We start from the raw sequence: 27,857 nt of genomic DNA on the forward strand, positions 1-27,857 counted from the left end.
CTACAAGTGTAAATACGCCACCACCAAAGTCCTTTCATCTTCTGAATATAGTGCACAAGAAAAATGGAAAATAACTCCCTTCATATCCATATAGGTAACAAAAAAGTTTGGGTAACAGACATCACTCATACCCAATTGTTTTCTGAACATAAATTCTAGGGATCCATGACTTCAAAAATTAAAGACATCATCAAAACAAGAAAAGCATTCACTGTAGCATAGAAAAGCATTCCCTGTAGCATAGAAGAACATTCCCTGTAGCATAGAAAAGCATTCCCTATAGCATTGAAAAGATAACAACAAGTGGAGGAGAAAGGATTTGTGGCAGCAAAGGCATGGCGTGGACTTGCTATTTTATTGAAAATAAGACTCATTGGATTACCTTCATATCTGAAAGTTGGTTGCAATCCAATAAAAACATTGCCAAACTATTTTCCATATACAAGCAGGTTCTCCACATCAAAATTAAGGTTCCCTAGAGGTGTACCCCAGTTTTCTTCTAAATCCTTAGCATAAGGTGTGAGCTATTAGTACTCTCTCACATTCATTTTGTAAGAAATATTAAGATATAGGCTCAGGAACCTAGCTTTATTGTCATGAATTGTGTCTTCAATCAGTTCTTTTGAAGTATCTGGAAAATCTTCTACATTATATCCTTCTTTCTTTAGTTCCTATAATACACTAAAAATTGAAGAGAATACATCAAGGTAAGCTACAGTGCCAACATTTCCTTTTTTAGGAGGGAAGCTGAATATAAATATGGTTATTTTCTTCTCATCCTACAAACAAGCAAGTAATAATATATTACATCAATGAATAATGTCATTATACCTAACTTCAATTATCTCAATCAGGTTGTAACATGCAAAAAAAAATTAAATGACATTTTGGCATGATCACCTTTGTTATTTACTTTACCTGAGCCCACTTGATAGGCCTTGTACAAAGCTATTCAAAACACTTATGAAGTGAATGGGTATTTCCTACACATCAATATAAAGAAGTTAGTAACAAATTTCTACAACCACTTTCAGAGAACCCTACAATGGCTCAAGAGAAGCTTTGATCCTACATATGTGTATGGTACCATGACCTCCATTTTGGTTTTCTGACATTGTTGTGATGATAACATGAGTTTCACAAAAAGGTTAACAGTTTTAGATAGATTATATTTTTACCATATTTTATAATTGATGAACTTATTGAAAAAATGTTTAAAAAAACAATGAAACCTACCCATTCTTAGATCATGGCCCGAGAAAACAATTGGCTCAAAACCACCATCAAGCTCAGGAAGAGCAAGCTGCCATGCAACTTGAATTAGATGCAATACCAAAGTTTTGATAATCCATTCCTTTGTACTCTAGAACACTAGTGGCAATGCCGCAATGTATGGAACATCAAGATTGGACAAAGCTTGTAAAGCACAAGGATTATCCTGTCTAGCAGGTCCACCCACAAGTGAAAATGTAGTCAAGGAACCACAACATATATAATAGATTTCTTTGTAATGGGATCATATAATAAATGCTCCACAGGGGTGGAAAAATCCAATCCACCTGAAAATATTGGCATAACGTTTGCACCTCTAGCTTCTAATTCCATCACAACAACCACATAATAACCATCGTTGCCAATAATAATGTGGCTTCTTTGCAAGGTTATACCAATGACTGGTGCATTTTGGTTTTTGAGTTTCTCATTTTCATCCTGTCTAGTGTCATACCAATTCAAATACTCTTTAACATCATCATACATGCAAAGATCCAGAGGGTTCCATATTCTTGTGTCCAAATATATGATTGGATCAACAAACTTCAATTGTGTTTTATTAAGAACGGGCATATACAACCCAAAAATCATGTTAAAGAAGTTTTTAAGTTTCTCTAGGGATCCATCTAACCAAAACTACAAACCCATGATATAGGCTCTACTATCCTGAGCCTTATTGCTTGGAAAATAATTAAGGACTTTGGGTAGTGTCCTAATAATCTTAAGCATGCTTTCCTCAAAGTCTGATGACTTCTTATTTCTTTCAAACATTTGAAAGAGAGGGCTTTTGGATTGGCTGAACTGAGACATACTAAAAGAACCCAATTTATTTAGTCTCATTACCTCTGGCATTCAAGGGAATATCAAGACATCATTCAATCTTTCTCTTTCTATGTCCACTACAACCTTTACCTTTTGAGCAAGTTCCTCGACAAATATCAAAGATCCGCTGAATATATTAGCATCAAAGAGATTCTTGCATAGCATGTTTTAGGAATTTTGGTCCCTTATCCCCTCTAGAAGGTATCCAACTATATCAAATACAACATCTTTTCTTTTTTTCTTAAGATTCTACACTGCTACACTTACAGAAGCCTGATATTGAGATTCAAGAACCACATACACTATTTCCACACTAGACAGACTCTGACTTCTTTTTGGACTAATTTGTCTCACCTTTGGAGTCCCTTGTGTGTATAAACCATTTCCAACAATTACAAAGGTCACCCACTATGAATTTCCACCCAAATGACAAATATTTAGAATTCTGATATGAAATGGGAAATATGAGAATTCAGTTGGAAGACGATGTTAGTCTAAGAGTTGATTGCTTACTTAAGTCTTGAATTATTAGTTTTTCTATGATTAATATAGTCCCTCGGGCATTTTAATACCTCTTATTTACTGTAAACAATTTTCACAGTCTATTTTCTAACTTATAAGTAACTATAAACTCATATTAGTCCACAATAATTCTACTTGGCAAAAAAATTGCACCCACAAAACTGCATGAAACAATTACTTTTCATAGTGCTTGTAAAGGGCAAATGCAGTCTATAGAATTTGAGCACCCTAAAGTCCCTTAGCCCCTAAAGTTCAAAATGTAGTATGTAGAATGAGATATTTACACAACATGTTGTAGGTATTTTGGTCCCTTGGATCCTCTAGAAGGTACCCGACTATCTCAAATACAAAAAATTTTCTTTTTTGGTTACAATTCTAGACTATTGCACTTACGGAAGCCTAGTTTTAAGCTTCAAGAACCACATAGAATATTTTCACATTGGGTAGACTCTGATTTCTTTTTGGACTAATTCGTCTCACCTCTGGTGTCCCTTATGTGTATAAAACATTTCCAACAATTGCAGAGGTCACCTGATATGAATTTCAACCCAAATTAAAACTATTGAGAATTCTGATATGAAATGGGAAATATGAGAATTCATTTTGGAGATTCAGTTAGTCTAAGAGTTTATTTCTCACTTAAGTCTTCAATTGTTAATTTTTCTAGGATTTATATATTCCCTCATAAATTTTTATGCCTCATATTTACTCTAAAAAATATTTGCAATCTATTTCATAACTTATAAGAAACTATGAACTCATATTAGTCCACAACAATTCTACTTTGCAGAAAATTTGTACCCACAAGCGTACATGAAATAACTACTTTTTACAGTGTTTATAAAGGACAAATGAAGCCTGTAAAATTTGAGCACTCTAAAGTCCCAATGACAATATAGCTCAGAAGTTAGATTAGGCCAAGGAAAATGGCCCTAGACAATTTGCATAACTCAAGCTATAGAGGATGGAACACATTTTATCCTATACAACTCTAAAGCCACCAAAAATAAATACAAAATCATTTGCAATTATAATTCTCTATTCTCTCCCACAAAAACCAAAATGAACTAAGAAACTTCATGATTGAGTTGTTTGACAATATAAATGAGGTCATATTTTCTTTTGAAAGTGTGTGTATGCATGAGATCAATTCAATTCATGTCTAATTGACATAAATAATGAGTGAGTTGGTTTAAGCAATCGATATTTTGTCCAATTGAGTTTAGTGGAGTATAGTGATATGGAATAACTATCTCCGTTATTTGGACATCTATTCATTACCATCAATATGGGAGTCAATTTGTTGGGTCCCTATAATACTAGTGATTACCCCATTACTATTGTAGTTATACCCCTTATTTATATTGTTGTGCCCCTATTACCCCCATATTGTTATTTCTGTGCCCCATAGAATCCCTCTATTGTTATTTTTGTGGCTTTATATTATTATTGTTAGGTCGGCTGGATTATATTGTGACTCCTTAGACTCCTATATATAGAAAGGAGGTTTTGTCATTTGAATCATCCAAGAATTGTTCATTTATGTAATGTAAAGGAGGTTGCCCCCTCGAAGAGGCTGAATTCTAAGGCGTTGATCTCTCTTTTCTATCTTTTTGTGAGCTGGTTTCATAACATTTGGTATCAGAGCTTTGGATTCTAGGGTTTCGCTGCTCCAAACAGGTCATCGTGGAATTTTCGCTATAACTTTTTTTCTGTGATGTTTCAGAAGTCGCAAAAAAAAACCCATTTGAGAAGAAATCGCGCTGAACCTTGGGTCCGAATTTCAGAGATTTTTGCGTGATATTTTCGGAGATATGATCTGAGGAAGTTGGTCTTTTTGCAGACTCCTGAATTACATTCAAAACAGGTGACCTGGGGAAATCGTCATAACTTTCTCTCTGGGAATCGGATTGAAATTTCGTAAGAAGGTACAGAAAGAGGACGGACTGTAGTTTCTTGTATATCATTTTCAGAACCAAAGGTCGAAAAGTGACTCGTGGCACTTCGTACAAGTTCGCTCTACTGAAAGTCTATAATCAAGTCATCTGGGAGATTTGCATAACTCTTTCTTGGAGAATCCAATTTGGATCAGACTTGTGGCATTGGAAAGAGGACACAGAGGCTACTACAGGTCACAAATTTAGAACTAGATGATTGGAAAGTACAGAGATACATCAGAGGCAATATCGAGCTCCTACAAAGTGAAAAAAGGTGTGTAGATTTTTTTTTAAATTTTTGCTTAAGCTTGGTTTGAAAATTTATTTTGAAGGAATTCAAAGGGCATAGTAAAGCATTATTATCGGTAACTGATGCCCCGAGGAAAGAAAATGCAAACACCTAGTAAGGAACCTGAAAGCTCTAGCATGACTCATGAAGAAGAGGAAGAAATGCTACATGATATATCAAAATTACAAGAACAAGTGCAACAAATGTCACGCTCACAAAAGTTAAAAGATGCTAATATAAATGGCGTGGAAGCTAAGATAAATGGCGTGGAAGCTAAGATGGACAATTTGAAGATAGATTTGAACACAAATTTGAAGACAGGCATGGCAGATTTGAAGACAGATTTGACAAATTTTCTACAAGAAATACTTACTAATGGTGAAAAGGTAGTAAAGGAAACTCATGATGAGAACAAAAGAAATGTTAATCATGATTCCATAGATCTAATGTTGGATCGAAGAATCACCATATTCCAAAAATCGATATGAGGAAGTTTGATGGCAAGGATCCCGCCACATGGATATTACAGATGGAGCAATTCTTCGATCTCAATAATGTGCAAAACGCACAAAAGGTACGTATGGCAACTTTATATTTGGAACCAAATCAGTTTGTATGGTATCAATGGCTTTGTTCTCGTAAAAATTTATCACTTGGGCAATTTTTACGGAAGAATTGATAGCACATTATGAGGATACAAAAAGCAACACTTTTTTTAGCCAATTGATAAGTCTCAAACAAAAGGGTTCAATAATGGAGCACATTGAGGAGTTCCAAAAATTGAACATAAGGGTAAAAGATATTCCAGAGGAGCATAGGATTGATGTGTTCATAGGGTCTTTAAAGGATAATATCCAACATGATGTTCGCCTTTGGGAACCTGATTCATTAGAGAAGGCATTCAGGTTAGCAAGAAAAATGGAAAGCAAAATTATGGCAACTAGGAAGCATACCACTCACAACTATAAAGACGGAAGTGTTGTTGCCCCTAGTCTTCCACAACCTACAAGGTTGACACCACAACAATTGGAAGAAAAAAGAGCAAAAGGGCTTTGTTACAATTGTGATAGCAAATACACAAAAGGTCATAAGTGTGCTGAGAAGAAATTATTCTACATAGATTGTGAAGAGGAAGAAGAAAAGGAGCAAGAAAGGTCAAAAGAAGAGGATATATTCCAGGAACAAAGCCTAGATGAAGAACAAATAAATCCGACCATATCTTGTAATGCATTGGCGGGAATTACCACTCCTCAAACCATCAAGATAGAAGGACAAATCAAGAAGAAAAAGGTAATAGTGTTGATTGATTCAGGAAGCACCCACAATTTTATTCATTGTAGGGTAGCAAAAGAATTGAATTGCTTCCTATATCCAGCACCAGAGTGTCAAGTGATGATTGCAAATGGAGGAACAATAAATTGCTCTGGAAAGTGCCATAATATCAAGCTATCCATGGGAGAATATGTATTGACTAGCCCAATGCTTTCCATTCCAATGGGAGGTGCTGATGTTGTACTAGGAGTCCAATGGCTACAATCCTTGGGTACAATAGCTTTTAATTTTCAAGAACTTTTCATGAAATTTTCTGTGGAAGGAAAGGAAGTTGAATTAAGGGGTATTGCAGGGAAACCAGGAAAGATAATCAGCTCTAATGGCATGACAAAGCTTCTAAAAAAGGAGCAAAGAGGTGTAATTGCACAATTATGTTCGCTAGATGTTTCCACATTGGAATCATCTATTTCTCCAGATCTCCAAAAAGTCCTGGACAATCATTCCAAGGTATTTGAGACTCCCAAAGGTCTCCCACCTATGCGTGATCATGATCATGCTATTCATCTGATTCCAGGAAGTGTTCCTCCAAACATCAGGCCGTACAGATATCCCTATGTCCAAAAAAGTGAAATTGAACGTATGGTTGCAGAAATGCTAGAGGCTGGTATAATTCAACCGAGTCAAAGTTCTTTCTCAGCTCCAGTAGTATTGGTGCACAAGAAGGATGGATCATGGCGCATGTGTCCGGATTATAGGGAGCTCAACAAGCTCACTATTAAAGATAAGTTCCCCATTCCTGTCATTGATGAATTACTGGATGAATTGCATGGATCAATTTACTTCACCAAGTTGGATCTTCGTTCGGGATATCATCAAATCAGAATGAAGATTGAAGACATTCCGAAAACGACATTTAGAACTCATGAGGGTCATTATGAATTTTTGGTCATGCCTTTTGGCCTTACCAATGCACCTTCAACATTTCAAGGTTTGATGAATTCAATTTTCAAACCATTCCTTAGAAAATTTGTGTTAGTATTTTTTGATGATATACTAATCTACAGCAAGTCTTGGAAGGATCATGTTGAACATGTTGACAGGGTGCTACAACTATTGGAGGAGAAACAATTATATGCAAAAAGATCCAAATGTTTCTTTGGAGTCCAGGAGGTGGAATATTTGGGTCATATTGTATCTCATGAAGGAGTTAAGGTAGACCCTAGCAAAATTAAAGCCATTAAGGAATGGAAAATCCCCACATCCATAAAGCATCTGCGAGGATTTCTTGGGTTGACAGGGTATTATCGCAAGTTTGTTAAGAATTATGGGAGAATAGCAGCACCTCTAACAACATTATTGAAGAAAGATTCATTTTCATGGACTCCAGAAGCAACAAAGGCCTTTGAACATCTTAAAGAGGCAATGTGCCAAGCACCGGTCTTAGCTACACCGAACTTCACAAAAACCTTTATTGTGGAATGTGATGCTTCAGGAAATGGAATTGGTGCTGTTCTAATGCAAGATGAAAGACCCATTGCTTTTGAAAGTCGTCCAATCAAGGGAAAGTTTTTAAGCAAAGCTATTTATGAGAAGGAAATGTTGGCAATACTAATGGGAAGACACTTCAAGGTAAAAACGGATCATGATAGCCTTAAATACTTTTTAGAACAAAGATTATCCTCTGAAGAGCAACAAAAGTGGGTCACAAAGATGTTGGGTTATGACTTTGAAATCATCTACAAAAAAGGGAAGCAAAATGTGGTGGCAGATGCACTCTCAAGAAAGGATGAGGATGTGGAAGCATTGTTGTGTGCCATTTCTATTATCCAACCAGATTGGATAAACGAAGCAAGGGAGGAATGGAAGAATGACGAAGAAGTGTGGGCACTTATTCGAAAGCTACAACAAGATTCCAGTACTTCTGATACATTTAGCTGGCAAAATGATTCGTTATGGTACAAAGATCGCTTATACCTCTGTAAGAATTCCCAGCTAAAACAAAAGATTCTTATGGAATTGCACACTTCTCCCTTAGGAGGGCACTCAGGATTTTTAAAAACTTACCACAGGGTTAAGAAGGAATTTTTTTGGGATGGCCTTAAATCAGATATTCAAAAGTTTGTGGCGGAATGTTTGGTTTGCCAAAAAATAAAGTTGAAACAATTAAGACACCGGGTCTATTACAACCTTTATCCATTCCAAGCCAACGTTGGGAGGAGGTTTCAATGGATTTTATCACAGGTTTACCCAAGTCTGAGGGAAAGAGTGTCATCATGGTGGTAGTTGACAGACTTACCAAGTATGCACACTTTTGTGCATTATCACATCCATTTAAAGCCAGTACAGTTTCTACTGCATTTATGGAAACAGTTCAAAAGCTACATGGAAACCCAAAGATTATTGTAAGTGACAGAGATCCCATTTTCACTGGAAATTTTTGGACAGAATTATTTTCTTGTCTTGGTACTCAGTTAGCTCATAGCTCATCTTATCATCCTCAATCTGATGGGCAAACTGAGATAGTAAACAAATGTTTGGAAGGATATCTTCGTTGCTTTGTATCTGATAAACAGACACAATGGGTCAAATGGTTGCCTCTGGCTGAATGGTGGTATAACACTTCCTTCCATACAGCAACAAAAATGACCCCATTTATGGCACTTTATGGGTATCAACCACCATCCATCACATCATATTTAAGAGAAAATTCTAAGGTTCAGGCAGTGGAACATCACATCGAACATCAACAACAAGTCCTCCAACTCTTAAAGGATAACCTCGTGTTGGCACAAAATAGAATGAAACAACAGGCAGATCAACATCGCAGTGAAAGAAGTTTTGATGTAGGTGATTGGGTATTCCTACGGCTACAACCATATAAGCAAATGTCCCTAAAGCAAGCTAAGAAGGATAATAAATTATCACCAAAGTATTATGGTCCGTACAAGGTGTTGCAAAAGATTGGTACTATGGCATACAAATTGGAGCTTCCTGCAGCTTCTCGATTGCACCCAGTTTTCCATGTTTCATGTTTAAAGAAGGTTATAGGCGACAAGCTCCCAATTCAAACAATATTGCCAGAACTTGACGAGGAAGGAAAAATTATATTGGAACCGGAAGCAGTCACAGAAACAAGAACTCGACAGCTACGAAATCGATCAATTTCAGAGTATCTTATCAAGTGGAAGAACTTATCCGCTGAAGATTCCACATGGGAGGATGAGAATTTTATGCAGAAGTATCCAGAACTACTCAAGCGTTGAGGACAACACTTTTTTGAAGGAGAGGGGCATGTTGGGTCCCTATAATACTAGTGATTACCCCATTACTATTGTAGTTATACCCCTTATTTATATTGTTGTGCCCCTATTACCCCCATATTGTTATTTCTGTGCCCCATAGAATCCCTCTATTGTTATTTTTGTGGCTTTATATTATTATTGTTAGGTCGGCTGGATTATATTGTGACTCCTTAGACTCCTATATATAGAAAGGAGGTTTTGTCATTTGAATCATCCAAGAATTGTTCATTTATGTAATGTAAAGGAGGTTGCCCCCTCGAAGAGGCTGAATTCTAAGGCGTGGATCTCTCTTTTCTATCTTTTTGTGAGCTGGTTTCATAACACAATTTATTGAAGAAACAAATCATGTTTGAAATCTTTAACACATAAAAGAGGAGGTATCCATGCAGGCATGATTATCTTGTATGGTAAGAGGTGATTCTACTAATCTTAGAAAGTTATGAACTGATACATAAATACAAACTCTTATTATGATTATAGACCTATAGTGTCCAATGCATGGAGACAAATCACACTACGACTTGTAGTATTTGATGGAAGAGTCCAATTGTGTTAAAAACCTACGGATCTAGAGGTTGTTACAAAGGTGTACTAAATCTCCATTCTTTTTTGTGGTCATTGACAATAACATTTAGAAGAATAGATCTACCACTATCATGGTTGTGGTTGTATGGATGTTCCTCATTGGAATCAAACCAAATATTTACTCAATAGATAGATCAAAAATATATCTCTTGGGTGTTGGGTATAACAGAATATATGTCTGCAGGTTCAACGTAACCCTCATCCTGACATTTGTTTTAGATAGATGAGTCTTCTCCAATTGAAAAACAAGGTCCAAAATCAACATTCATTTTGGCATATCCATGTCTACATGAGGTCAAAGTTTAAGATAGATTCAAGCTCAAATAATAAAGTTAAGTGTGAGTTTTATTCTAGGTGGGATCCTTCTTCTCTGTATGTAAATACCCTTTGTGTTGGTAGTTGTCAATAAGTTCAAGCTAATTGAACTCCTACAAAAATGTACATAATCTTTGACATTGATGGTTCCTCCAAGCTAAAATTGATCTAGCCAAATTCCGAAGAAGTTATAAGCCATGATAAAAAATTTATAAGCAGACTTAGGCACAATTATACAAATTATGGAATGATTCTTGTTGAAACAAAATCATAATCACAACCTAAATTCCATCAATGGTACTTAGAAACAAAGAAAATATGTGGAAGGTTAATGGATTTATAACATAGATCTAAAGTCTTGACATTGGTATTTGCATAAAGAGAGGGGCTTTATTAAATCTTGTAGCACACATTCTAATAACACCTCAATTGTTTCGATAATAGATCAGTAATGCAATGGAAACAATGGATATGAGGATGGTTAATAGGAGGATATTTGGCCTATGATATGACTAATACCAGAAAATAATAATATTGTAATAGTCAAGAATCAAGTGAACTTTAAGTAGCGTCAGGTGATATTGGCTACATAAAGTGATATTACAGCAAGAAGACTCGTGTAGTAAAGTTTGAGGTATTCGAAGCAACCAATTTGATTCTGAAGAAAAATAGATCAACGATTGGGGTAGAGATTTATAATAAAAAATTAAAAAATATGTATAGTCAGAAGAAATTAGAGCTCAAGGTTGATGAACACTTTGAACTAAAAGGCTCCTATAGAAACATTGGAACTTGAACTTGTTGATAAGGTGAAGATTTCCTTACGAAAAAGACAAAGATCATCATATATTAGCACCAATAAAAATGCAATACAGTGAATCAAAACAAGAAAATCATTCCCTGTAGCATAGCAAAGATAAAAACAAGTGGAGGAGAAAGGATTTGTGGTAGAAAAGGCATGGTGTGGACTTGCTAATTTTTTGAAAATAAGACTCATTGGATTGCCTTCATATCTGAAAGTTGGTTTCATTCCAATGAAAACATTTCCAAACTATTTTCCATATACAAGCAGGTTCTCCCCCATTAGAATTAAGGTTCCCTAGAGGCGTGGCTTAATTTTCTTCTAAATCCTTAGCATAAGGTGTGAGATGTTCATACTCTCTCTCACATTCATTTTGTAATAAATATTAAGATTTTGTCTGCTGAAATTAGATCCTTTTTCATGAATCGTGTCTTCCATTAGTGCTTCAGAAGTATTTGACAAACCTTCTATATTATATCCATATTTCTTTAGTTCTTGTAATACTCTAAAAATGGAAGAGAATACATTAATTTAGGTTGCAGTGCAACATTGCATTGGTCAGGTGGGAAGATAAATACATATATGGTTATTTTCTTGTCCTCCTACAAACATGTAAGTAATAATATATTGCATCAATGAATATTGTCATTATACCTAACTTCAATTATCTCAATCAAGTTGTAACATGCAAAACAAATTAAAATGTTATTTTGACATGATCACCTTTGTTATTTAATTTACCTGAGCCCACTTGAGCGCCCTTGTACAAAGTTTTTCAAAACACTTATGAAGTGCATGGGACTTGCCTACATGTCAATATGAAAAAGTTAGACACAAATTTTTACCGCCACTTCAAAAGAACCGTGTAATGGTTCAAGAGGAACTTTGATCATGCATATGTGTATCGTACCATGACCCCTATTTTGGTATTCTTACATCAATGTAATGATAATATGAGTTTCAAAACAAGTTTAACTATTTTAGATAGATTATGTTGTTGACATATTATCTAAATGATGAACTTGTTGAAACAACGTTAAAAAAAACAATGAAACCTACCCATCCTTAAATCATGGCCCGAGAAAAAAATCAGCTCCAAACCACCATCGAGATTAGGAAGAGAAACCTGCTATGCAACTTGAATTATATTTAATCCCAAGGTGTTGATAAGCCATTCTTTTGCAGTATGGAACACTAGTGGCAAGGCCACAATGTAGGGAACATCAATCTTAGACAAATCTTGTAAGGTACGAGGATGATCCTATCTAATAGGTCCACCCACAAGTGAAAATATAGTCAAGGAAATCATACCATCTGCAAGAGATTTCTTTGTTATTGGGTCATACAAGAAACCCTCCACATGGGTGAAAAAATCTAATCCACCTGAAAATATTGGAACAACCTTTGCACCTCTAGTTTCCAATTCCATCACAAGAGCTACATAATAACCATCCCCACGAATAATAATGTGGCTCATTTTCAAGGCAATACCAATCACTGGTGCATTTTGGTTTTTGAGTCTCTCATTTGCATCCTTTATTGTGTCATATGGGTTCAAATACTCTTTAACATCATCACACATGCAAGGAGCTAGAGGGTGCCATATACCTATGTCCAAATAGATGACTGGATTAGCAAACTCCAATTGTGTTTTATTGAGACCAGGCATATAAAATCGAATAATAATCTTAACGAATTTTTCAAGACTCTCTAGGGATCCACCTAACCAAAACTGCAAACTCATGATATAGGATTTAGCATCCTAAGCCTTGTTGCTTGGAAAATAATTGAGGACATTAGATGATCAAATAAAACATCTTTTCCTTTTTGGTTAAGATTCTAGACTACTTCACTTACAGAAGCCTAGTATTGAGCTTCAAGAACCACATAGACTATTTTCGCAGTAGATATACTCTGATTTCGTTCTGGACTAATTCATCTCACCTCTGGCATCCCTTGTGTGTATAAACCATTTCCAACAATTACAGAGGTCACCTAATATGAATTTCAACCCAAATGACAACTTTTGAGAATTATGATATGAAATGGAAAATATGAAATTTCACTTTAGAGATTATGTTAATCTAAGAGTTGATTGGTTACTTAAGTTTGGAATTATTAGTTTTTCTAGGATTTATATAATCCCTCAGGAAGTTTTCTACCTCCTATTTATTGTAAACAATTTTTACAATCTATTTTCTAACTTATACGCAACTATAAACTCATATTAGTCCACAATAATTCTACTTTGCAGAAAATTTGTACCCACAAACCTGCATGAAACAATTACTTTTTACAGTTCTTATAAAGGACAAATGTAGTCTGTAGAATTTGAGAACCCTAAAGTCCCTTAGATCCTAAAGTCCTAAATTTAGTATGCAAAATGAGATATTTACAAAACATGTTGCAAGTATTTTGGTCCCTTACCTCCTCTAGAAGCTACCCAACTATCTCAAATACAACATCTTTTCTTTTTTGGTTAAGATTTGATGCCACTGCACTTAGAGAAGCCCAGTATTAAGCTTCAAGAAACACATAGACTATTTTCACATTAGGTAGACTCTTATTTCTTTGTAGACCATTTCGTCTCACCTCTGGTGTCCCTTGTGTGTATAAACCATTTCCAACAATTGTAGAGGTCACTTGATACGAATTTCAACCCAAATGAAAACTATTGTGAATATTGATATGAAATGGGAAATATGAGAATTCAATTTGGAGATCTTTTTAGCCTAAGAGATGATTTCTCACTTAAGTCTTGAATTATTAGTTTTTCTAGGATTGATATAATCCCTCAGGAAGTTTAATACCTCCTATTTACTCTAAAAAATATTTGCAATCTATTTTCTAATTTATAAGCAACTATAAACTCATATTAGTCCACAAGAATTATACTTTGTAGAAAATTTGTACCCACAAACCTACATGAAAGAGTTACTAGTTATAGTGCTTATAAAGGACAAATGCAGTCTGTCCAATTTGAGCACTCAAAGTCCCAATGAAAATATAGTTTAGAAGTTAGATTATCCCAATGAAAATGGCCCTAGACAATTTTCATAACTCAAGTTATAGAGGATGGAACTATTGGGTCCCTATAATATTAGTGATTACCCCATTAGTGATTACCCCATTACTATTGTACTATTGTAGTTATACCCCTTATTTATATTGTTGTGCCCCTATTACCCCCATATTGTTATTTCTGTGCCCCATAGAATCCCTCTATTGTTATTTTTGTGGCTTTATATTATTATTGTTAGGTCGGCTGGATTATATTGTGACTCCTTAGACTCCTATATATAGAAAAGAGGTTTTGTCATTTGAATCATCCAATAATTGTTCATTTATGTAATGTAAAGGAGGTTGCCCCCTCGAAGAGGCTGAATTCTAAGGCGTTGATCTATCTTTTCTATCTTTTCTTTAGCTGGTTTCATAACATTTGGTATGAGAGCTTTGGATTCTAGGGTTTCGCTGCTCCAAACAGGTCATCGTGGCATTTTCACTATAAATTTTTTTATGTGATGTTTCAGAAGTCGCAAACAAAACCCATTTGAGAAGAAATTGCACTGAACCTCGGGTCCAAGTTTCATAGCTTTTCGCGCAATATTTGCGGAGATATGATCTGAGGAAGTTGGTCTTTTTGCAGACTCCTGAATTACATACAAAACAGGGGACCTGGGGAAAATCGTCATAACTTTCTCTCTGGGAATCCAGTTGAAATTTCGTAAGAAGGTACAGAAAGAGGACAGACTGTGGTTTCTTATATATCGTTTTCAAAACCAAAGATCGAAAATTGTACACGTGGCACTTCATACAAGATCGTTCTTCTGGAAATGTCTATAATCAGGTCATCTTGGGAGATTGTGCATAACTCATTCTTGGAGAATCCAATTTGGATCAGACTGGTGGCATTGGAAAGAGGACATAGAGAGCTACTATAGGTCACAAATTCAGAACTAGATGATTGGAAAGTACAGAGATACATTAGAGGCAATATCGAGCTCCTACAAAGTGAAAAAAGGTGTGTAGATTTTTTTAAATTTTTGCTTAAGCTTGGTTTGAAAATTTATTTTGAAGGAATTCAAAGGGCATAGTAGAGCATTATTATCGGTAACTAATGCCCTGAGGAAAGAAAATGCAAACACCTAGTAAGGAACCTGAAAGCTCTAGCATGACTCATGAAGAAGAGGAAGAAATGCTACATGATATATCAAAATTACAAGAACAAGTGCAACAAATGTCACGCTCACAAAAGTTAACAGAAGCTAAGATAAATGGTGTGGAAGCTAAGATGAATGTCATGGAAGCTAAGATGGACAATTTGAAGATATATTTGAACACAAATTTGAAGACAGGCATGGTAGATTTGAAGACAGATTTGACAAATTTTCTACAAGAAATACTTACTAATGGTGAAAAGGTAGTAAAGGAAACTCATGATGAGAACAAAAGAAATGTTAATCATGATTCCATAGACTCTAATGTTGGATCGAAGAATCACCATATTCCAAAAATCGATATGAGGAAGTTTGATGGCAAGGATCCCGCCACATGGATATTACAGATGGAGCAATTCTTCGATCTCAATAATGTGCAAAACGCACAAAAGGTACGTATGGAAACTGTATATTTGGAACCAAATCAGTTTGTATGGTATCAATGGCTTTGTTCTCGTAAACAATTTATCACTTGGGCAATTTTTACGAAAGAATTGATAGCACATTATGAGGATACAAAAAGCAACACTTTTTTTAGCCAATTGATAAGTCTCAAACAAAAGGGTTCAATAATGGAGCACATTGAGGAGTTCCAAAAATTGAACATAAGGGTAAAAGATATTCCAGAGGAGCATAGGATTGATGTGTTCATAGGGTCTTTAAAGGATAATATCCAACATGATGTTCGCCTTTGGGAACCTGATTCATTAGAGAAGGCATTCAGGTTAGCAAGAAAAATGGAAAGCAAAATTATGGCAACTAGGAAGCATACCACTCACAACTATAAAGACGGAAGTGTTGTTGCCCTAGTCTTCCACAACCTACAAGGTTGACACCACAACAATTGGAAGAAAAAGAGCAAAAGGGCTTTGTTACAGTTGTGATAGCAAATACACAAAAGGTCATAAGTGTGCTGAGAAGAAATTATTCTACATAGATTGTGAAGAGGAAGAAGAAAAGGAGCAAGAAAGGTCAAAAGAAGAGGATATACTCCAGGAACAAAGCCTAGATGAAGAACAAATAAATCCGACCATATCTTGTAATGCATTGGTGGGAATTACCACTCCTCAAACCATCAAGATAGAAGGACAAATCAAGAAGAAAAAGGTAATAGTGTTGATTGATTCAGGAAGCACCCACAATTTTATTCATTGTAGGGTAGCAAAAGAATTGAATTGCTTCTATATCCAGCACCAGAGCGTGAAGTTATGATTGCAAATGGAGGAACAATAAATTGCTCTGGAAAGTGCCATAATATCAAGCTATCCATGGGAGAATATGTATTGACTAGCCCAATGCTTTCCATTCCAATGGGAGGTGCTGATGTTGTACTAGGAGTCCAATGGCTACAATCCTTGGGTACAATAGCTTTTAATTTTCAAGAACTTTTCATCAAATTTCTACGGAAGGAAAGGAAGTTGAATTAAGGGGTATTGCAGGGAAACCAGGAAAGATAATCAGCTCTAATGGCATGACAAAGCTTCTAAAAAAGGAGCAAAGAGGTGTAATTGCACAATTATGTTCGCTAGATGTTTCCACATTGGAATCATCTATTTCTCCAGATCTCCAAAAAGTCCTGGACAATCATTCCAAGGTATTTGAGACTCCCAAAGGTCTCCCACCTATGCGTGATCATGATCATGCTATTCATCTGATTCCAGGAAGTGTTCCTCCAAACATCAGGCCGTACAGATATCCCTATGTCCAAAAAAGTGAAATTGAACGTATGGTTGCAGAAATGCTAGAGGCTGGTATAATTCAACCGAGTCAAAGTTCTTTCTCAGCTCCAGTAGTATTGGTGCACAAGAAGGATGGATCATGGCGCATGTGTCCGGATTATAGGGAGCTCACTATTAAAGATAAGTTCCCCATTCCTGTCATTGATGAATTACTGGATGAATTGCATGGATCAATTTACTTCACCAAGTTGGATCTTCGTTCGAGATATCATCAAATCAGAATGAAGATTGAAGACATTCCAAAAACGGAATTTAGAACTCATGAGGGTCATTATGAATTTTTGGTCATGCCTTTTGGCCTTACCAATGCACCTTCAACATTTCAAGGTTTGATGAATTCAATTTTCAAACCATTCCTTAGAAAATTTGTGTTAGTATTTTTTGATGATATACTAATCTACAGCAAGTCTTGGAAGGATCATGTTGAACATGTTGACAGGGTGCTACAACTATTGGAGGAGAAACAATTATATGCAAAAAGATCCAAATGTTTCTTTGGAGTCCAGGAGGTGGAATATTTGGGTCATATTGTATCTCATGAAGGAGTTAAGGTAGACCCTAGCAAAATTAAAGCCATTAAGGAATGGAAAATCCCCACATCCATAAAGCATCTGCGAGGATTTCTTGGGTTGACAGGGTATTATCGCAAGTTTGTTAAGAATTATGGGAGAATAGCAGCACCTCTAACAACATTATTGAAGAAAGATTCATTTTCATGGACTCCGGAAGCAACAAAGGCCTTTGAACATCTTAAAGAGGCAATGTGCCAAGCACCGGTCTTAGCTACACCGGACTTCACAAAAACCTTTATTGTGGAATGTGATGCTTCAGGAAATGGAATTGGTGCTGTTCTAATGCAAGATGAAAGACCCATTGCTTTTGAAAGTCGTCCAATCAAGGGAAAGTTTTTAAGCAAAGCTATTTATGAGAAGGAAATGTTGGCAATACTCCATGCACTTAAGAAATGGCGACCCTACCTAATGGGAAGACACTTCAAGGTAAAAACGGATCATGATAGCCTTAAATACTTTTTAGAACAAAGATTATCCTCTGAAGAGCAACAAAAGTGGGTCACAAAGATGTTGGGTTATGACTTTGAAATCATCTACAAAAAAGGGAAGCAAAATGTGGTGGCAGATGCACTCTCAAGAAAGGATGAGGATGTGGAAGCATTGTTGTGTGCCATTTCTATTATCCAACCAGATTGGATAAACGAAGCAAGGGAGGAATGGAAGAATGAAGAAGAAGTGTGGGCACTTATTCGAAAGCTACAACAAGATTCCAGTACTTCTGATACATTTAGCTGGCAAAATGATTCGTTATGGTACAAAGATCGCTTATACCTCTGTAAGAATTCCCAGCTAAAACAAAAGATTCTTATGGAATTGCACACTTCTCCCTTAGGAGGGCACTCAGGATTTTTAAAAACTTACCACAGGGTTAAGAAGGAATTTTTTGGGATGGCCTTAAATCAGATATTCAAAAGTTTGTGGCGGAATGTTTGGTTTGCCAACAAAATAAAGTTGAAACAATTAAGACACCGGGTCTATTACAACCTTTATCCATTCCAAGCCAACGTTGGGAGGAGGTTTCAATGGATTTTATCACAGGTTTACCCAAGTCTGAGGGAAAGAGTGTCATCATGGTGGTAGTTGACAGACTTACCAAGTATGCACACTTTTGTGCATTATCACATCCATTTAAAGCCAGTACAGTTTCTACTGCATTTATGGAAACAATTCAAAAGCTACATGGAAACCCAAAGATTATTGTAAGTGACAGAGATCCCATTTTCACTGGAAATTTTTTTGACAGGGTCTTGGTACTCAGTTAGCTCATAGCTCATCTTATCATCCTCAATCTGATTGGCAAACTGAGATAGTAAACAAATGTTTGGAAGGATATCTTCGTTGCTTTGTATCTGATAAACAGACACAATGGGTCAAATGGTTGCCTCTGGCTGAATGGTGGTATAACACTTCCTTCCATACAGCAACAAAAATGACCCCATTTATGGCACTTTATGGGTATCAACCACCATCCATCACATCATATTTAAGAGAAAATTCTAAGGTTCAGGCAGTGGAACATCACATCGAACATCAACAACAAGTCCTCCAACTCTTAAAGGATAACCTCGTGTTGGCACAAAATAGAATGAAACAACAGGCAGATCAACATCGCAGTGAAAGAAGTTTTGATGTAGGTGATTGGGTATTCCTACGGCTACAACCATATAAGCAAATGTCCCTAAAGCAAGCTAAGAAGGATAATAAATTATCACCAAAGTATTATGGTCCGTACAAGGTGTTGCAAAAGATTGGTACTATGGCATACAAATTGGAGCTTCCTGCAGCTTCTCGATTGCACCCAGTTTTCCATGTTTCATGTTTAAAGAAGGTTATAGGTGACAAGCTCCCAATTCAAACAATATTGCCAGAACTTGACGAGGAAGGAAAAATTATATTGGAACCGGAAGCAGTCACAGAAACAAGAACTCGACAGCTACGAAATCGATCAATTTCAGAGTATCTTATCAAGTGGAAGAACTTATCCGCTGAAGATTCCACATGGGAGGATGAGAATTTTATGCAAAAGTATCCAGAACTACTCAAGCGTTGAGGACAACACTTTTTTGAAGGAGAGGGGCATGTTGGGTCCCTATAATACTAGTGATTACCCCATTACTATTGTAGTTATACCCCTTATTTATATTGTTGTGCCCCTATTACCCCCATATTTTTATTTCTGTGCCCCATAGAATCCCTCTATTGTTATTTTTGTGGCTTTATATTATTATTGTTAGGTCAGCTGGATTATATTGTGACTCCTTAGACTCCTATATATAGAAAGGAGGTTTTGTCATTTGAATCATCCAAGAATTGTTCATTTATGTAATGTAAAGGAGGTTTCCCCCTCGAAGAGGCTGAATTCTAAGGCATTGATCTATCTTTTCTATCTTTTCTTGAGCTGGTTTCATAACAGGAACACATTTTATCCTCTACAACCATGAAGCAACCAAAAAGAAATACAAAATAATTTGCAATTATAATTCTCTATTCTATCCCACAAAAACCAAAATTTACTAGGAAATTTCATGACCGAGTTGTGTGACAATAGAAATGAGTCTTCCTATTGAGTGGGTTCGTGACAGTGGGATGTTGAACATGGATATCAATTTCCATTCAAATATAACTTCCCAATAAATTATGTATAGTATGTTAACAATACATGTCCACATAAGTATAAATGTGACAAATTGTTAAAGATGGGTCATTGGGTATAAACTTCCAAATATTTTGTTTCTAGATGGAGCAACAAAACTCCATCAAGTAATAAGAAAAGAAAACCTTGATGACTATGGTTGACTCATATTATCTAGCCAACTTTACAAGATTTAGAAATTACTTAAAATGGTAAAATAGTCATAACACAGTTAGTTCCATAGTTATCACATTCAATACAAGTTGTGTTTATAAACCATAAAAAAGCCTTGGACATGGGATTTTTTAGCAATCTAAAAACCAACAATTTATACTACTAACTATATGTATCTTCATTGATTGAGTGAAATCACAGACTAACTTTATTCTATATTATAGTTGATAAACAATCTAGATATCATCATATTACATTAGTGATTGTAGATGTTTACATGGACCAAGAAGAAATCTTGGGTTAGCTTTGTTGTCACAACTTACATGTCAACCAAAACATGCTTCTCGTATTGAATTAAGATCTTCAATTCCCCCTTCATTCGAGAAATGAGAAATGATATAAGGCCAAAATAATAGATTTTCATGGCTGAAACCTGAATGATATGCCCTTAGGAATGTAACAACAAATTCCCCTGCATTCAACACCAACCTGATGAGAAGAAGCAAAAGGAAGTTAAGATGATACTCCACATTCTCTTATGGAATGTATTCTCCCTAAATCTCCATGAAAACTCAAAAATTTATGCGTACATCTTGGAATTAAACTTTTAAATCTAATTTGAGAACATGCAATCCAACACTACTCATAATTCGATGGCACAAATTAATAAAACCATAGAGTAAGTGATGACAAATATGATGATTCATTTTTCACTTGCAACAAGCAACACCTCCAACAACCAATACATCTAGTGACATAATTGTTGTCTTCTCAACCAACATTTTGAATGTGATTTCCACAAAGAGGAAATCTTAAATAAAACAACAATTCAGAATATAAGAATCATGTCAAAAACCTAGACTAGAGTGCGAAATCAATGTTCTTTTGTTCGTTGTTATCCTAGCTATAGATGGAATTTTAATATTGAATTTTCAACCAGTTATGGCAAGATAAATTTAAGAAATAGTATGAGAAATCCATAATTTTTTTCTTTATAAAGAAAACAATTGTGGAAGTATACTCTGATCCATAACTACAAGCAACATGACAACGTTGTCCCATTTCTAGTTTCCAAGACCCAACAATAGAGAGAGTATAAGCATGTCTTGATTGGGATCAACTATTCAGTTTATTAGATGTTGGTGCATAAATAAATGTAATAGAAGATGGGCTTTTAATGGTTTACAACATTTTATTTCCATTGCGATAGTTTTGGGTACGATTTGTAACTAGAAAGAAAGAAGAAAGTTGTTGAATATGGGCAGTACTTTGTCAGTTATCTTTGTTGCCAAGAAATTTGGGCAAACCTCATAAATTTTGCTTTTATATACTATATATATTCAAGGTTATCCATGATGATATGCATGTGTTTTCTAAACCTAAATTGCTTATACTATAAAGTTTGTAATTCATTCCATGAATTTCGCATCACTGCCAATTCGTCAATGCTTGGTTCCAATTTTGACAGGGAAAAATTGTGTGTTTAGATTTTTCAACGAGTGAAGAAAATTAATCATCTGTTAAACCAATATCTAATTGACTTTCAAGGGATGTGATTATAGAAAGCATGTAGAATGAAGGTGATATTTATATTTTTTATATGTTTAATATCGTGGGTCCTTTGGTAACTTGAAACCATATACCCTAGGTGTGAAATTGTAAAATATTAAAACGTTTATGATACTTGAAACCTTAGATCCTCCCATTTCCCATTATGCTCTCCCTTCTAGTTCCTGGAAGCATAACCCTAGTCTATAAGAGGCTAGATAAGCTAATTTTATTAATTTTCAACAAATTACCACAACAATAAGTCAATAAGACTCAATAATACATTCAATGTAAGTACAGGAGACTGGGAATTGTGAAAACATCTCTCCTATTTCTACTCTATCAAAAACTAAAATAAAGAGAAAAACTAAGTATCTATCTAAATAGGACAAGAGACAATTTAAGTTCAAAATACTCTATCAAAAGTTGAAAAGAGTAATAGAAAAAATGCTAAGTATATAGCTATATAGGATGAGAACAATTAACTATATAAACAACTACTCTATCAAAGGCTGGAAAAAGTAATAGAAAAAATACCAAGTCTCTAGCTAAATAAAACAAGGAGATGGTGAAGTACAAAAGCAAACTTAAAGCATAATTTTTCCATGGCTAGCGAAATCTATAATCGATAATAAGACCATGAATAAATAATAACAATAAAATACATAGATCTAGACAATATAGAGAAATGGATTAAAACACCAACAAAAAGGGTGGCATTTGGCAAGAAGAGAAATTGTATGGAAAGATTTAATGGAAACTTACCACCTAATTAAAGACCACTGACCTAGGATGATAAGTAAATGGGGGCAGTTTCATTGATTAGGTGTATATGTATGCTAATATACTATCACAGAATCTCATTCGCCATGTTCATTCAATAAATCTTCATTATATTGGAAATGTTTATGATAGGGAACAACGTGAACTATGGATACCACATGGAAAAATGAAGAATAATCGAGTATGGTAGGTGATTGCGAAGTGGAGTGGAATGCTAAAAAAAGAGGGTTAGTAGAGACCATGATTAGACTGAGGAATTGATGATATTCCCTAGCTTGAACCCCATACAAAATAGGAAGAAAGTATCTTTGGGTTACAAAACAACTATCTATAGAGGGTAGAAGTTTAGTCAGTTGTGGACAATATTACATCATGTGGACAACCAAAATTTGACCATATTTATTATGGGACATTTTTCTCATCAAACTTCATCACTAATTCATGGTGTATTCTTTCATATAGAGGGATATATCTCTCCCTTAGACACTTTTTCAATCCCCATAGAGGGTACCACTCTTCTCACATCACTTAGGTCAAAATCTATTGATGCCTTCCCATGTTACAAAGCACCAAGTTGTCTTATTCATAAGTGTGAGAGGAGGTTGAATTAGAAATATAATGGCTAATTAAAAACAAGAAAGAAATAAAATGTGGAGGATGATATATTAAAATAATAGGAGTTAGGGAATATTGAGAAAGTGATCAACCATACATGAAGTTTTAATGTCGAGAAAAAGGTTTCTCTCATAGAATATTTAACCTACAAAGTAAATGAAAAAAATCCTCCACTTTGTTCTTGTTATTTTCCCTTATCTTGGGTTGATGAGGATATAGTAAAACAGAGAGTGGCCCAAAAATATGAACCAAAAGGAATGTTTTTATACATAGGAACATTACAAGGAAGAATAAATGAATGATAATGAAGTAGGAGAAGCCATTGATCATGAGATTAATTTTTCCAATTGCAATCCTTGTAGTAAAAGTAAGTTTAAGCTAAGTAACACCCACTTGAACTTGCATATTTTGTTTCCATTATGACTAATGTGTTGTCCTTGATGGCAACCTACTTGATAAATCTATCAACATGATGTTTATGCAGATGCTATAGGTGAGATAGAAAAAGGCATACTTGTGTAGAGATAGAGGAATTATAAAAGTGAAATTTGGAAAGTATAAGCGGGTCCCGTGAATAAAGGCCACGTACATGCATGGGTATGATAAAGAAAAGTCACGTACAATTTCTGCACCATGGTATTGTCAATAAGAGGAGTCTTTACCATGGAATTGGCCCATAGTAATGAGTACAACAATGGATATTTGATCCTGTCAAATAATACCATCATCGTTACTAAGGGATTCGCCTAAGGTATTGGCTAATGCATAAGATATATAATGATATGGAGATCAAAGCGTTAGTTGTGCAAGATTTTTTGTTTATATGAATGATTTGATCTGAAAAAGATGTGCACCAAGGAGTAGGGAAAAGACACAAATCTAAAAAATCTGAAGTATGGTATCATATGTATTTGCTTGATTTTCTTATTAAGAATATCTAACTGTGGTAGATATGTGGTGTTAATGATACTATGACATGAATATGAGACAGTAACAGGCGTGAAGTATATGCTATGTTCTAGTGAAGGTATGTCTCAGTGGCTACATATTTGTATGCAAGTTTAACACTGAGAAGTCGCGTACATACACTGATTTGCTACTATATAGTCCCATATATATCATGTAGTATGAACATATCTATACGCAGGTGTAGTGAATGATAAGAATGTACATACGTGGATATGAATTATAAGAGCCTTGTACATCTACTAGGGTTTTTCAGGTTGAGATGATGATAATGGTTAATCTGTTATGTTATGTTTATTGTTGTCATTCGATGAAGTAATTGTTATAATAATTTGTGTTGTTTGGGCTAAATTGATTATGAATTAGAAATTGACTAAGTGATGATACTGTTGTGTGGTAATATGTATTTTGTTTAGTGACTTATTTTGGCTTCAACATTTGTTTGGGTGATTGATCTAGTAGCACAATGATTTAGATTCAGTTATCAACATTTTGAGATATCTATGTGAGTATTCTTTAGGAGAAGTGCATACATACACAGGTGTGATCAATGACAATAGAGTATACAATCTGACGCATGTTTGATCAAGGTTTGTAGTGGAAGTGACTAGTTTCTGTGATGGGTAACAATGTTTGACTTGGTATATTGATGAATGGTATGCATTGGTATGATTTATTCTGAATTGGTCAATTTTCATTGGTTACATTAGAATAATTGATGATCCAACATTTTGAGTAGTTGATTTCAAAATTGTTGAGAGTGGATCTAGTTCGAAACATTCTAAAAAGTGATCCACAAAGAGCTAAGGATAACAATATTTACAAAGGGGTTTTAGCTCCCTTCCAGTAGGAGCTGGAAAATGAAAGAAGGTTGTTGTCTTTTGCAAGTATGAGCCTATGTACTGGTGAAATTTTGTTCCAGTACAAGATTGTAAGAAGATTGTTTTTAATAAAATAAAAAGAGAGAGACAACAACAACGGTGGTTTTCTTCCAGATTAGGTTTCCACCTAAAAATCCTAGTGTTCATATGGTTTTGTGCGCTTTTGTTCTATATGCTTCTTAACTTCTCATACTTATTGTTGAATTGAATAATAATATAATAATAATGCATTGATTAATGTTGTACAAATGATCAAATAAGTTATCTATATATACGCAAGTTTTATGTAATAACAGTCTCGTACATATGCTAGTTTCCTTTACAACAGTTGTGTATAATAATCAGAATAACAAATTGAAATTGAAAGTGTGTAAAATACTGATTCACACCTCCCCCGATTAGTAATTTTCCTAACAATTCATATAAAAGAAGGCCCTTCAAAAGTATTTTGGTCCCTTGAAGGAGTATTCGTCAAGATGAGAAATTAAGAGAGAGTACCATTTATTAGGCCACAATTGTTTAATGGAACCAACTTGGCTTTATGGAAATTCAGAACAAGAGCTTATCTACATTCACTTGGAGCTGATGTTTGGGAAATCATTGAAGGAGGCTATCAATATACATTCTCCATTCCTACAGATGAAGCATATAATAAAAAATATGAGACCAATGCAAAGGATTTCAATGATCGGTTGGAAAGCTTGGAAGAATTAGAATTTGTGAATGTTATGCAACTGACTACAACAAAGGATATATGGGACAAGATCATCCAAATTTATGAATGTAAAACTAAGGTAAAGAGTTTCAAACTTCAAACTTTTAAAATTCAATATGAAACTCTCAGAATGCATAGTGATGAAAATATTGCATGTTTCTTTCTTAGGGTAGATGATATCGTTAATTCAATCAGAAATATTGGTGATGAAGTAAAATATTTGATGCTTTTTGAAAAAATCCTAAGATCTCTAACCCAAAAATTTGATTTGAAAGTATATTCCATTGAAGAAATGCAGGATTTGAAGAACCTTACTGTTGAACAGCTTCATGGGATTTAACATCTTATGAAATGAGAAAGGGGGGTCGTTGTTGGCTTATATGGGCCTGACCTAGGTTTGGAAGAATTATTTAGCCAAGAAAATCTCGAAGCTGTCGGCCCTTTCGACAATAGTCCATGGAGCGTGGACTGAGGTCTCACTTGAGGTAGCAGGGGAGGGTGCAAGAACTAGGTTTCTGCAACCTTGGGATGTCTAGATGTGTTCTGAAGGTTTCACGCACCATTCTGCCACGTCGCACTGCCCTGTTTCACACACCATTCTTCCACGTTGCACTGCCCTATTTCACGCACCATTCTGCCACGTTGCACTACTTGTTCCGCGTAGATCCGAACCCAGAATAATCTTTACTAGTTATTAGCACACTGTTTACAAATCTAATCTATTTGATGAAGTATTTCTTAGAAGGGAATTTAAGCAAACATTAATAAGATTTATCCAGTTCGCCCACTTACATTAAATGAAGATTCACATGTATTCAAAATGTAAGAATATGTGCATAGATCAAACAGTGATATTAACCATACAAAAAGCTAGATCTGTGATACTTCAGATTAAACACAGAATTACCAAAGCAACTTATCTTTATTTACTTTCTTCACCAATACATTGAGATCTATCCTGTGCACTCAAATACAGGGGTCCATGCACACAGCTGTGGACTCTTCTAGGCCTCTGCACACATAGCTGTAGAGCCTCTATCCACTACCAAAACCCTCGACTTGGACTTACAGATGCTTACAGATTGTTCTCCTTAAAAGCCCATTACATTCTAGATCCAAGATCATACGCAAAATGAACTGCCTTTCCCTCATAGGGCCGCACTCTATTAATACCTTCCTATGGTCCACGGACTGACTTACTTCCTATTATTTTATATTATTTTTTGGGTGGACAACCCTTTGACTTGACAGTTTACATTTCATGCTCTGTATACTTCAAAGGATTACAATATTTTTATCCTACTTTCTAGGCTATCAGACCCAAAACTATTACGTGGGACCTCCGCTACCCAACAGTCCCCCAACACAATCATCATGACTCGTCCTGAGTCACTCATTGGTGTGGTGAGATGTGCTGTCGTGGCTTCACGGTTCACCTGCCTCTGAGTGACGCTCGTTGTCCTACTACTTCTTCGTTGTTTCCTACAATGCTTCGTCTGGCTCCTGCTTCGTTGTTTCTACCCATCCTTGCGACCGATAATGCTCATTCTGCTCTGCTCGGTTAACATAGAACAACCCTTCCTAGGATTTTAGCTCTAGTAGGGAAGCCGCATATAGGACCTTCTTGTACCACCACAGTCATTTCCGACCTTCGTATCTACTCTTCGCACTATCTGTGGCAGCTTGTGTTGCAATTTTTCAAGACCTGTGCTGCTGTCCGCGAGATCCCAGTCCTTAAGGTCCATCAGAGATAACTTATTAACTTCATTTCTACCAGTGGTCTCCGTCTTTCCATCCATTCTCTGTATTGTTGTGGTTTTTTGGCCTGCCCTTGGGCGAGGCGACAACATCTAGACCAATTCTACTTTGTGTCTCCCCTGTTCTGGTACCTCCCTTA

General features: G+C 35.5%; 1 pseudogene; it reads right to left on the minus strand.

Moving 5' to 3' along the window:
- Window positions 1-27,759, minus strand: LOC149265876 (magnesium-chelatase subunit ChlH, chloroplastic-like; annotated as a pseudogene).
- Between the last annotated feature and the right edge of the window lie 98 nt (window positions 27,760-27,857).

The sequence above is a fragment of the Pinus tabuliformis genome, chromosome 6 (assembly GCF_031772625.1).
Source record: "Pinus tabuliformis cultivar Carrire ecotype Pingquan chromosome 6, CPIR1, whole genome shotgun sequence".
Lineage (NCBI taxonomy): Eukaryota > Viridiplantae > Streptophyta > Pinopsida > Pinales > Pinaceae > Pinus > Pinus tabuliformis.